General features: G+C 40.6%; 1 protein-coding gene across 4 annotated transcripts in view; it reads right to left on the reverse strand.

The window, feature by feature from the left end:
- The window catches only part of PTEN (phosphatase and tensin homolog), a 66309-nt gene that overhangs the window by 26045 nt on the left and 25623 nt on the right, over window positions 1–14641 (reverse strand). Inside the window, exon 2 of one of the 4 annotated variants that reach the window (XM_081328675.1) lies at window positions 5831–5935. The exons of the other annotated variants lie outside the window; for them this stretch is intronic. The gene's annotated coding sequence lies outside the window, so the exon portion shown is untranslated. The remainder of the gene's footprint in view (window positions 1–5830; window positions 5936–14641) is intronic. 4 annotated transcript variants of the gene reach the window in all.

Genomic DNA, 14641 nt, shown 5'->3' on the forward strand with positions numbered 1-14641 from the left:
CAAGAAGTGCTGTGCAAGCTTTTTTTGAAGAAGCACAAAGAAACTGGCAATGTTAAGGACCGTAGACGCAGTGGTCAGCCAAGGAAACTTAATGCAACAGATGAAAGATATGTCATGCTTATTTCCCTTCGACATTGGAACATATCCAGCAGTGTCATCAGCACAGAACTGGCAAAAACCAGTGGGACTCAGGTACAACCATCTACTGTTCGGAGAAGTCTGGCCAGAAATGGGTCTTCATTGAAGAATTGCGGCAAAAAGCCATAACTCCGACATGGAAACAAGGCTAAATGACTCAACTACTACATGAAAAGATAGGAATTGGGGTATAGAAAAAATGCCAGCAATTGCTCTGGACTGATGAGTCAAAATTTGAAATATTTGGCTGTAGCTGGAGGCAGTATGTTTGTTGAATGGCTGGACAGCAGTACAATAATGAGTGTCTGCAGGCAACAGTGAAGCAAGGTGGAGGTTCCTTGCAAGGTTGGGACTGCATTTCTGCAAATGCAGAATGGAGAGTTGGTCAGGATCAATGGTGTCTTCAATGCTGAGAAATACAGGCAGTTAGTTATCCATCATGCCACATCATCAGGGAGGCGGGTGATTGGCCCCCAATTTATTCTGCAGCAGGACAATGACCCCAAACATACAGCCAATGTCATTAAGAACTATCTTTAGCGTAAAAGAATAAGAAGTCCTGGAAGTTGGCCCCCACAGTGCCCTAATTTCAACATCACTGATTCTGTCTGGGATGACATGAAGAGACAGAAGGATCTGAGAGTCTACATGCACAGAACATCTGTGGTGAGTTCTCCAAGATTGTTTAGAACAGCCTACTTGCCGATTTCCTTCAAAAACTGTGTGAAAGAGTACGTAAAATTGATGCTGTTTTGAAGTCAAAGGGTGGTCATACCAAATATTGATTTGATGTGGATTTCTCTTCTGTTTTATTTACTTTCCATTTTGTTAATTGATAAAAATAAATTATTAACACTTCTATTTCTGAAAGCATTCTTAATTTGCAGTATTTTTGTACAACTGCCTAAAATTTTTGCATAGTAATATATGTCTGTTTTAGACTTGGGTTACTGCTTTTTTATCTTCCCAGACGCTCAATAAACATAGCAACTGCTTGTAGAACAAAGTACAGCTACTTCTGCACCTCTTTTTACCTTTGTACCCCGGAAAATGTTACCATAGAAATATATTAATCTGTTACGTGAGGTGAAACTTTACTGAAATTGCACAACAAGCAATTGTATTTTAATTGAATAAAGCAAGATATAATTTGATTCTTGGAACCAATCAAATTGGAAAACAGCAAGGAGCAATGAGTTATTTTGGATATAGAAAAAGTGAATGCAACATGGAGAGACATATGGTAGTTTTCCAGTTTCCAAGTCTGTACAATCCAGCTAATAATATAGAAGCAATAGAACAGTGGGAAATTGAAGAAAATAATGTGGTTACATCAACACAGAAAGCTACAATAGCAAGAGAAAATTTGTGGACTGTTTAAAATTATCCAAATATGTAACCTACAAAGCAAACAGAGCTTCCTCTAAGTCTAGTTAACAGATTCTTATTAAGCAAACACACCCTAAATAAGATACTGTGCTATGTCTTTACTGAATATATTAAGACATTTATTGTCTTTGCTAGGAGCAGGGTGAAAAGCCATAGGAAAACCAGTTCTCTTACTGGCTTAAACTAAGCTAGATGTTCCAATCAATGACAATGGAGGATGAGTTGCAGACGCCTCACCTATATTAACACATGTTGGTTCAATCCATAGTCAAAGAGATAGTATACAAACGGACAAATGGACATTGTTACTATTCCTAGGGGTGGTCATCCAACAAAAATTATTCTAAGAGTAAAGTATAAAATATTCTGAAGGTCACAAAGAACCCCAGGATAATGACAATGGATTTGTCATTTCTGCATCATTTCATGTCAAGTGGTCATAAGTCTACCATAACGACATTGTTGAGTAAAAGTGATATGCGTTGGAAGCTAACTTGGAAAACTACTGCATTCCAGGAAATATAATGCTCAAGTTGACCACAGACCACTTAGATAGTCAGGCTATATAAGAACATTTTGTAGATACATGAAAGAGGAAATTTTGGGCATTTATATGAAAAGATGCTTGGGGGAAAAAAATTTATCCAACATGAAGCAAGGCAGTGGAAGTATCATGGTTTGAAGCTGCTTTACAGCATTAGATCCCAAGCAGCTTTCTATCATTCTGGATGGTACCAGAAAATTCTATAGAAGACTGTCAGGTGTCTATCCATGAGCTGAACCTTAAAATGATCCTCACCACTGACTTTAAACTATAACAGAAAGAGGACTGAAGCAGAAGAAATCTTACATTTGCAATAACTAAGCCAACGCAATGACCTTAAATGGATTCAAGTTGTTGTGGTTTGAACTGAACTGAGCTTTACATGCAGCCTAAAAATATCAATGATATGAAGTAGTGCTGTATGGAGGATAGGCCAAGCCAGTATGTGGGAATGACCCTCAAGTGAGGAAAACTTTCAGTTGAAGTCACTGTTGCTTAGAGATACCACTAGTTTCTAAGCCAACAAAGGCACTGAATGTTGGCCTAATATGTTCAATGAAGACAAGATAAAGTACATTGTTTTGTGTGATGCCTATTAAGGAGAAATACTTTATCAATTCTATGTTAGTAGAACTTTGATCACATTTGAATTGTACTATTGTAGGATTACTGATAGTTCTAAAAGGTTTACAAATGTTCTCTCACCACTGTTACAACTTTTTACAATTTCTATAAGATACTCTTTCCCATATACTGAGAAATCCTGAGAAATCACAAATATGAAGAATTCTTATGCAGATTAGCAATTAATGCATATATAGTAACTGAATGAAGTGAAGACTATTAAAAGCACCAATACTTTAGTATAGGTTGTATGATGTCTGGATGATTTGCATTACATTTTTATTTACAATGTAATTCAGACATAAATTCCAGCTGTAATATTCTGGGCTGCTTTATTAAAATAGTACAAATGGCTGCTATGCTGCAAACTTTATGGGCAAACAGAAGAATATTGTTCAGAAGCAAAGAAAGGTCAATATAAGGTCTATGCAAAACCACGTTAACGCATTTCTTAAAGGATAAGTTTCATATGCCATTGAGAGATGCCCAGTGAAGTGTCTCCTTATCAAGAAATCTTAGCAGAAATAATTTGTCACTTGGAAATTCAAGATTGACAGTGAGAAATTATACATCACTCCTTATTATCCAAGGAAGACAGAGAAATAAACTGAAATATGTTGACAGTGACATCTCCCTACTAAACACAATGGGATGACATGACAATAAGCATCTTTCTCAAGAATCAAAAACACAAAGTAGATGCTCTTTTCTTGAAAGGACAGGTGTCTTCATTGCCAGCAAACAAAACCTCTAATAAAATGTTTGTTTAGATGTATGCTTTTCTCTCTGCCATTATAAATTACTAAAAAACTCTTGGGACAAACTTTCCCTCCTCATATTATAACCACTAATTCTCAGACCAATAAAAGACAACCGACAGGCAAAATCTTCACAGTAATCCAAAAGAATGGGTATTAGCAGCACAGAATAGGACATCATGCATGGGGGTTAAATAAAAAGCAATGCTTTTCAAGTTGCTAACAAATGGCAATACTAATGTGCTAAGAAGCTCTGATGTGGTCTTTAGCATGTTCGTTCATTTCACAGGAAATTGCTATAAAAAATATTGTGCTGCTGTTGTTCATGATTTCATGAACCCTAGTGGGACCCTAGTGAGTACCCATCAGTAAACTTCCTAAGCAATGCGCCATGACAGAATTATTTTTACTGCCAAATGAATCCCTCCAATTGTAATTCACTGCCAAATCAGGTTGTTTATAGAAATAACTGTTTTGATGAGTGCTGTGCATCACTGGCCAAAAAAAAAAAAAAGATAAAAAGATAGTGAACTGAAAAAAGTTGTTGCGGGTGATCAAGAACGAAGTGGATAACCCATGATAGCCTTCGATGAGTTTCACATGAGAAAGGGTTGATGACTTAATTGAGATCAATCAGCGGATGACTCAATCGGAAATTGCTGCCAAGTTTTGGCATTTCACAGGAATATGTGGGTCACGGTGATGTTCTTAAATTCTATCAGGTTTGTACAAGATGGGTGATAGCAGAAATCAAAGTTTGAAAAGCAGAAATTTGCCAGCAACTAATGTCATGCTACAAGAATGAGGGTGAGAAATTTCTTCATAGAATTATGACAGGTAAAAAAGCATGTATATGATTCAGAGACAAAGCATGAGTCCGTGAAATAACATTACAAAGCTTCACTTGTAAAAAAAATAATAGCAACTGAGAATCAAGACTTCAGCAGGGAAACTCATCGCTGTGCGCTTTCGAGATGCAGATGGTATTATTCACTTGGATTTCTTTGAACTGGGCACTACTATCAACTCAGAGCTCATTAGAATATTCAAAATTTTGTAACGACTAGACCACTTTTATGAGCTACCCTAGAGACCTGCGAAGCTGGATCTTACTGCCTTTCTTCAATTGTCATACAGTCCAATTGCAGGGCCTTGTGACTTTCACCTTTTGTCAAACTTGAAGAAATCTGTTTGATTCAAGTTAAGAATTGAAAAGGATTGCTGAGACTGGATGAAGAGATAATATACTGGGTTCTTTTCTGACAGCTTTAAGAATGGGTCTAAAAGTAGTAGCAATTATGGTATAATAGATAGAGGTAACAAAAGATTTCATTTTTCCTATTTCATTTATTAAAATATCCCTATTTAAACTGAACTTAAGGAAGCACCAGTATTTTCATTCAACTCTTGTATATCTAAATCCTTCATTGAGAAAATCTCTGGATATGGATATAAGGGACACATATATTTATTTGAATCTAACTGATAACTCAGGTGAGAAATTTTTTTTAAGCCATGAAATAAAATTTTAAGAAAGCTACACCTGGATGGACTGCACACTTGGATGGCTTACAAGTGAGTGTTTCAGAAAAATGCCCATAGCATCTACGGAAAATGAGAAAATCACTATAGTGACAAGAACACTCACAATCAGCGGTCTTCAAACTTGGCCCTTTTATGATTTGTGGACTTCAACTCCCAGAATTCCTCAGCCAGGCAATTCTGGGAGGAATTCTGGGAGTTGAAGTCCACAAGTCATAAAAAGGCCAAGTTTGAAGACCCCTGCTCACAATCATATTACATTTTATTTTTATATTTATGTTCCTTGATCAGTATATTTAATTTTCCCTACATAAACTCAACACAGACTATCACCTCATGGTACTAAAAATAACAAATACAATATATGTATCTGATTACTTCAAAATACTTCAAACTAAATTACATGCACTGCTCTAAAATTTCATTGGTAAAGTCCAGCTTTGAGTGCTTTTTGTAAATACAGCAGTCTCACCTTGGTGATGAGTTTCTATAGCAAAGGGGCTTATCCCTGAAAAAGCCCGTTTCTTAGCTCCTTCTCCTTGACTTCTCAACCTGACCTCATGGCCTGCATTAAATGAATTAGATCAGGAGACCCCAACCTTGGCAACTTTAAGACCTGTGGACTTCAGCTCCCAGAATTCCCCAGCCAGCATTGCTGGCTGGGGAATTCTGGGAGTTGAAATCCACAGGTCTTAAAGTTGCCAAGGTTGGGGACCCCTGAATTTGATAGTTCCAGTGGTACAAAGATCTCAGTCACAGGGGCTTTATACATGAAAATCAGCACCTTGAATTGGCCAAGAAGTATATGGTAATAAAGGATGCTACTTTGCTGTACCAGTGTTAGCTAGTCCATAAGCAACGGAAGTGCATTCTGGACCACAGCAAGTTTCAAACTGCTTTCAAGGGCGGCTCCACTCTAAACCAAGTTGCAGTTCTCCATCTACAAGGTGACAAGGATAAAAATTACCATTAGCAGAGTCTTCAGACCTAGAAACTGCATCATGGTCAGCAGCTGAAGCTCAATAAAAATCTTGCTGCCTAGTGTCAACTTGCTGCATCAATAGGAGCTGTGAGTTCAGAAGGACTCCCAAGTTGTTACCTTTTTTTTCTTTCTTTCAGAAGTAATGACATTCCATTCAGAGCTAAAAATAATGGAGTTCTGAAATGTAAGCGCTTTTGAATGCTTCTGAATAAACAGTACTTCATTCTGCTGAGATTAATATCAGTCTATATTCCATCAAACCCTTCCCAGCCATCAGGTCAATTCTTCTACCACACTGCCAGGGAAATACGGGATAGATATAAACAATATTGGTAATTACCCTAAACTAAACTAACAGATAACTTTCCTAAATGCTTCATATATATTTGAAACAACTTGAGCACTAAGGCATTCCCACATTGATTGGCCCAGGGTCTCCATCAACCCTGACTGGAACAGGAAGGGAGAATATTCACTTAATACCCAGATTATTTACAAACTGGAATTATATCCACAGATGTCCATTACACAGATGTCCATTAAAATTGAGAGATCATCAGGAAAGACCATTCTTCTGATGCCAGTCTGAAAGCTGCTACAATCCACACCCATTCTTATTATGTATCTACACTCCCTCTTCCAGACTTACAGTAGCCAAAATAACACTGGTATCGCTTCTTTTCTGTAACGTAATCACTTTCTCTTTCTTCAACTATACCAATTCCTGAATCCACAGTGGAAACAACTGAAGAACAAAACTTGTTGCACTCATTCTCATAACTACTTTACACAATTTAACAATCCTTTTTCCACTATTCTTGCTAAATCCAGCATCATCTAGACCTCTTCCCCAATGCTTTATCTAATGTTCCAAAACTTCAGCTTTCTATTCTTGTTATCTTCACAACACGTCATATCCTTTTCTTTCATCCCCGCAAACTCTGCTTTTCCAAGTCTCTACGGTTAGCTCTTTCCAGTTTGTCTCAATATCTTCTCCAATTTCCAACCACTTTCAGGATCATTCCTTGCGAATCCTCCAACCTCCACAATCTCCAATATGACTATTTCTGCTCAATACTCAATTTCACGCTTACTCCTATACCCAATGTCATCCAGCTACTCCACTAAACCATAGGCAAATCAGAGACTGCCATAAAATATTCAAGTAAGAAAAACAGCAAATCACCACCAAAACAGGAAAGGACATTGTTTTGTTTTGTTTTTGTTTTTTTAAATTCAGACCACCATGATGGCAAAAAAATAGAAAAACAAAAAAAGTACATTTTGTTCTGTCAAGCAGATCTGGGATCAACAGCATGGAATTTATACTAATTATGCTATACAAACAGGCATCCATCAGACATTTTTATTTGCCAGTGAATGAAATGGCATTTTTATTTGCATATGGTGGGTGGGTGATTTCTTGTCAGAAATTGACTGGTGAAGAGATAGAAGCAGTCTACTGCAATTATCCTAGGCAGAGAAAATTTCTCTATTGTCAAATTTCAGCAAAATATATTCTCCCATCTCCCATAGCAGGGCAAGTGCTCTTATCTCCACTGATATGCACTGAAGAAAACCTCTACAATTGTACATTTTATTTTAAAAATGAATAGCTGCATTCATTTTTCAAACAACCAAAGCACAGACTGGTAGCCATTAAGTTGCAAGACCTAACAGTATAGATAACCATGGCCCCTATAAATGATAATAATAGCTGAAGAATATTCAGCACAAACTACCATATATCTACATAGTTGTGTTCATCTTGTGTTTAGTTATTTTAGAACTCTGTCAGGTTTTTTTTTAATTGTTTGACATTCTGAATGCAACTTTTAAGCCTTTATGATTTGCCCTCTATACATGTAAGCATCATTTCTTCAAAAGAGAAAGGGTAACTACTCTGGAATAATTCTGAAGTAGTTTCAGAACTATCATGTGGTGCAACAAAGTGCAAATGTATTGCAGATGAGAACCTACATGTTACTCTCTGCCTTTGAGATATATATATATATATATATATATATATATATATATATATATATATATATATATATATATTTATTTATTTAATTTTATTTTTATACCGCCCTTCTCCCGAAGGACTCAGGGCGGTGTACAGGGCAATAAATACAGAAACAGAATACAAAAGTTAAAAGCGATTAAATAAATGCCCAAGGTTAAAACAATAATTAAAACGTATTAAAACCCCAACCCTAACCCATCAGACCAGGTCAGATTGCTTGAATAGATACGTTTTTAGATCGCGCCGGAAGGAGCGAAGGTCGGGGGCCATCCGGAGCTCAACCGGCAAGCGGTTCCATAGGTCTGGCGCGCCCACACAGAACGCTCTCCCCCTGGGGGCCACCAATCGGCATTCTTTGATTGGAGGCACCCTGAGGAGGCCCTCTCTGTGGGAGCGCACTGGACGGAGGGAAGTTGACGCCGGCCGCAGGTGTTGCCGTAGGTAATCCGGACCCATGCCATGTAGGGCTTTGTAAGTCATTACCTTGAATCTCACCCAGAGGGCAACCGGCAGCCAATGCAGCTCGCGGAGCAAAGGTGTAACATGGGAGTATCGGGAAACCCCCAGCACAACTCGCGCGGCTGCATTCTGCACCAGTTGGAGCCTCCGAGTGGACTTCAAGGGCAGCCCCATGCAGAGAGCATTACAGTAGTCTAGACGAGAAGTCACGAGCGCATGAGTGACTGTACGCAAGGCATCCCGGTCTAGATAGGCGCACCAGGGTATGGCTGGTATTATCATAGGAGACAATCAAAATATTTGAATGGGGAAAGACTAGGAGATTAAGGGCAAAACTATGCTTGTGTTATTAGGCCTAGATTCTTCTCATAGTCACTCATGTCTTTTATCACCTAAGGTTTGGACTACTGCAATATACAGTATAGAGCTGCCCTTGAATACAAGTGGGACTGGATTTTCCATCACAAAGCAATGCAGTCGTAAAACCAGACATCAAATGACTACATTGCTTAACATTAAAAATCCTGACAGTCCTGGTTGCTATTGCAAATCAAGAATTGCAAGTTGTTAAGCAAGTACACAACCCAACCCAAGCCATTCTGGCTTGGTCCCTCTCAGCCCCTAGCCTCAATAAGGTTAAGGGACTGCCTCTAACTCTCTCCACCCTATCTCCATCTCTGCCATCTTGGTTGCTCTGCACCTTATTTTGAGGGGCAGAAGGCAGCCCCCAAACATACAGTGGGCACTCACCCTCCACCACCCTATACTCCAAGATCCCTGCCATGCCAATGGTAGAGCAGAGTGTTCAGATCTGAAACTAGAACAAGATCTCTCTCTCTCTCTCTCTCTCTCTCTCTCTCTGTGTGTGTGTGTGTGTGTGTGTGTGTGTATACGCGCGTATGCGCGCAATATTTCTAAACCACCCATCTCCCTCAAAGAGGGGCTCTGGGCAGTGTATAATACAACTGATAAATAAAAATGTATAAAAATTAACATCAAAATTAAAAATTAAATTAAGGTTAAAAAAATGTTAAATTATAGAACAATGACCATTAAATATCAAAAGGAGAAAAAACCCCACGGATGGCTATTTAACATTGGAGTATTACAGACAGGAGGACTCTCACTAGCCAACCCCACAATTGCATGGTCCTCTGTGCCCCCCCCCATTCAAGGACACAGAGCCAAGTTTTTGACCTCTTTTGGGAAGGCCAAGAGCAGAATGTTCCACAAAGTGGGGGCAGCCACAGAGAAGGCTCTCCTCCTAGACCTAATACAGGTAGTCCTCGACTTACAACAGTTCATTTAGTGATCATTCGAAGTTACGCCATTGAAAAAGTGACTTATGACCATTTTCACACTTATGACCATTGCAGCATCCCCATGGTCACGTGAGTTACATTTAGACGCTTGACAACTGACTTCCATTTACAAAAGTTGCAATGTCCTGGAGTCACGTGATCCCTTTTTGCCACTTTTGACAAGCAGAGTCAATAGGGAAAGCAGATTCACTTAACAACTGTGTTACCACTTTAAGAACTGCAATCATTCACTTAACAAATATGAGAAAATTCTTAAAATGGGGCAAAACTCACTTAACAAATTTCTCGCTTAACAACATACATTTTGGGCTCAACTGTGGTCTTAAGTTGAGGACTACCAGTATACCACATTACACCACTTAACTGAGAAATATTACGGTCACCCCAAAAGCGCCTTTTATGTAACATTATATACAGTTGAGGGTAGCCTTTGATTCCATTTCATGAGAATGACTCTGGAAGAACTTACCCACTAAAAAAATAGATTGCCTCCTTCTTAGACTAATAATGCTATTTATCAGTCCAAGTCTAGAAACAACGCCCCAAAATCCAATTCAGTCTTCCTCGTACTGTCCTGAGATTTATTTAACATTTCACATGTTGCATATAGGACATTATATACTTGGGTAGAAATTGCATTACCTATTTAGAGCAACAACTGGTTGCTATATAAGGCCCCTGAACAAAAGCTAAACTTGCTTCTGTTCGGATGAGTGGAATCAGTTCCACAAGTTAGTAAAATGTTCATAATACATCAACTGATAATCAAGTTTAACACTTCCAATTGTTTATAGCTCCTATTGCAATTGTAACCAAGAGTCCATTTCCTTCTCCTAGGTGACTATTCTTCAGAAACCTGTTTGCAAAACTCTGATCAAGAGTTATAGCTAGTAGAAGCTATAAATTCCTCCTTTATGTTATTAATTATTAGTGTTAATTGCTTTAGGATTTTCACGCTATTTTAATACTTCATTTTTTATGGCTATTATACTTCATTACTAGTCTTTTTCTTGTTTAGTTTAGTTTTATTTGATTTCTATACCGCCCTTCTCCCTAGGGACTCAGGGCGGTTCACAGGGCATATATAAATAACGATACAAAAGTTAAAAGGAAATTAAACCAGTGCCCAGTTAAAAACAATAATAAAATACTAAAAATCAATTTAAAAACCCATATTCCCCCATCAGGCCAGACCAGCTAATTCAAATAAGTGGGTCTTCAGCCCGCGGCGGAAGGATCGGAGGTCTGATGCCGTCCGGAGCTCAACCGGCAGTTGGTTCCATAATGCCGGAGCGCCCACAGAGAAGTGTTTGGTCTTAGACAGTAAATAAATTTTGATTGGTCAAAAAACTAAAAAGTTTTTGAAAACTAAATATTTTCTGGTTACTTCAAAAGGTCTTCAATTCACACTCACAAACTATTGAAATTATAGTACTATCACCATCTCACTTTTACATATTAGAGAATAAAAGTCTTACATTGTGTAAGGTGTGAAAAAATTCCACAAATTTCATTTTATTAAAGGCTAGGTTTTCCTAAATATGTTTTATGTATTTTATGTTTTATATACTGTATATGTAAGGCTTTTATACACTGCATACTTTCAATTATTATTGCTTAGGCACGTAACATTTGTGAAAAAAAATCTGATTTTGTGAATATCCTAGTCTTTTATACTATGAGAAAAAAATGTTTGGAATATGGAATCACTTTGTTAGAAATATCGCTTTTTTCCATGAGTTCAAATGTGATACAATTTAATCCAAGTAGGAAACATCCCACAAAATGAACTATGTTATTTACTACCTTAGTAACCTGAGCATCTTAAGCGGGATGTGCAAACCATTTAGGCTGAGAGCAATATTTGATCTTCAAACACCATGCTAGCAAAGGGCAGTAGCATCAATTCAAATAAATTTACATTAAACAGTTAAAATGATTACATATCCAATGCCCTCACTCACATTAAAATTACAATTTGGTGCTAACTTTGTGAAAGTTACATTATTGCAAACTAATTGCAAAGCTGTATATAGAAACAAAATGTACTTCCTGAATTTACAGATCAAATAATTTTTGATTCAATACAAAATATATTTAACTTAGATTAAGCTATAGTATCTCTGACTCAAGAACTATTTGATATATATATTTAATTATCTGATATTTTATAATGTACATTTTATATTTAAGAGTTAAATATCATTCATAAGAATAAACATTATTCTTTTCACCGGGACATTGATCTATGAGCATATTTTTCTTACAATAATTTTTTAATAGACATAGGAAGGATTGTTAAATAGCTACAACTTAATAAATCACCAAACTGGACAACTTTTGTCAACTGAAAATATACTTCTTTCTGAAGGTGTATGTAAAATCTAACTCTGCTATGCTTCCTTTCATCCACCCCATTTATAAAATAGGAAAATGCAATTTGCAACATTGTCTAAGAGTACTACCTATGTCAATTGTACATATTTTGAAAGAGCAGAGATTAGAAATGATGGTTACTTAATTTTAAAATTAAAACTTTCTGTTTCAAAACTAAAAATTGAATTTTTCACCTTTTAATATATTAAAATCCTTTTGCTTTAGTAAAAATTGTTCAATTAAACTAAGCAACAGATTTTCTTGAAGGAACACACTTTCTAAAGTACCGTATATACTTGAGTATAAGCCGAATTTTTCAGCCCACTTTTTGGGCTGAAAAATTCCACTTCGGCTTATACTCCAGTCAACAAAAAAAACTTACCGAGGACTTGTGCGCGGCCGAGGCTTTGGTGCTTCCGGGATCGCCCGCACCTCTCCCAAGCCACCGCCGTCCGAGACCTGCCGAAGTTTGGGGAGGTTTGGGGAGGTGCGCGCGCACCTCCCCAAACTCCGCGCCTTGCCTGCCTGCTTCTTTCCGCAGCGGAAAGAAGCAGGCAGGCAGGGCGCGGAGGAACGGAGACTTGCCGACGTTTGGGGAGGTTTGGGCGCCTCCCCAAACCTCGGCAGGTCTCCGTTCCTCCGCGCAGACCTGCCGACGTTTGGGGAGGTTTGGGCGCCTCCCCAAACCTCCCCAAACCTCGGCAGGTCTCCGTTCCTCCTGCCGACCTTTGGGGAGGTTTGGGCGCCTCCCCAAACCTCCCCAAACCTCGGCAGGTCTCCGTTCCTCCTGCCGACCTTTGGGGAGGTTTGGGCGCCTCCCCAAACCTCGGCAGGTCTCCGTTCCTCCTGCCGACCTTTGGGGAGGTTTGGGCGCCTCCCCAAACCTCCCCAGGTCTCCGTTCCTCCTGCCGACCTTTGGGGAGGTTTGGGCGCCTCCCCAAACCTCGGCAGGTCTCCGTTCCTCCTGCCGACCTTTGGGGAGGTTTGGGCGCCTCCCCAAACCTCCCCAGGTCTCCGTTCCTCCTGCCGACCTTTGGGGAGGTTTGGGCGCCTCCCCAAACCTCGGCAGGTCTCCGTTCCTCCTGCCGACCTTTGGGGAGGTTTGGGCGCCTCCCCAAACCTCGGCAGGTCTCCGTTCCTCCTGCCGACCTTTGGGGAGGTTTGGGCGCCTCCCCAAACCTCCCCAAACCTCGGCAGGTCTCCGTTCCTCCGCGCAGACCTGCCGACCTTTGGGGAGGTTTGGGCGCCTCCCCAAACGTCCCCAAACCTCGGCAGGTCTCCGTTCCTGTTTGGGGAGGTTTGGGCGCCTCCCCAAACCTCCCCAAGTCTCCGTTCCTCCGCGCAGACCTGCCGACCTTTGGGGAGGTTTGGGCGCCTCCCCAAACGTCCCCAAACCTCGGCAGGTCTCCGTTCCTGTTTGGGGAGGTTTGGGCGCCTCCCCAAACCTCCCCAAACCTCGGCAGGTCTCCGTTCCTCCGCGCAGACCTGCCGACCTTTGGGGAGGTTTGGGCGCCTCCCCAAACCTCCCCAAACCTCGGCAGGTCTCCGTTCCTGTTTGGGGAGGTTTGGGCGCCTCCCCAAACCTCGGCAGGTCTCCGTTCCTCCGCGCAGACCTGCCGACCTTTGGGGAGGTTTGGGCGCCTCCCCAAACGTCCCCAAACCTCGGCAGGTCTCCGTTCCTGTTTGGGGAGGTTTGGGCGCCTCCCCAAACCTCCCCAAACCTCGGCAGGTCTCCGTTCCTCCGCGCAGACCTGCCGACCTTTGGGGAGGTTTGGGCGCCTCCCCAAACGTCCCCAAACCTCGGCAGGTCTCCGTTCCTGTTTGGGGAGGTTTGGGCGCCTCCCCAAACCTCCCCAAACCTCGGCAGGTCTCCGTTCCTCCGCGCAGACCTGCCGACCTTTGGGGAGGTTTGGGCGCCTCCCCAAACCTCCCCAAACCTCGGCAGGTCTCCGTTCTTCCTGCCGACCTTTGGGGAGGTTTGGGCGCCTCCCCAAACCTCCCCAAACGTCGGCAGGTCTGCGCGGAGGAACGGAGACCTGCCGAGGTTTGGGGAGGCGCCCAAACCTCCCCAAAGGTCGGCAGGAGGAACGGAGACCTGCCGACGAGCCGCGGCCACACAGGGTATTCCTGTGTATTCAGGCTTGCAGAACGGCGGATCGGCTTATACTCGAGTCAATAACTTTTTCCAGTTTTTGGGGGTGAAATTGGGGGTCTCGGCTTATACTCGAGTCGGCTTATACTCAAGTATATACGGTATTTGGAAAGCAGATGCTTGTCCTCATTATTATGAACTAATGTATGTTCTTTAATATTTGCATGGTTTGCCTAAAACTGGTAGCCTTTTTCAAATTTTTCTTTTAACTTATATGCAGGGTTAAATAGATCAATTAACTGAAATACATACAATGAATCAACTAAGCAACTGATGCTTATTAACATATAAGCAGGAAGCAGACACATTAATACTGCTTCCTTCCCGAA

This window comes from Vipera berus (genome assembly GCF_964194415.1).
Source record: "Vipera berus genome assembly, chromosome: 5".
Classification (NCBI taxonomy): Eukaryota; Metazoa; Chordata; class Lepidosauria; order Squamata; family Viperidae; genus Vipera; species Vipera berus.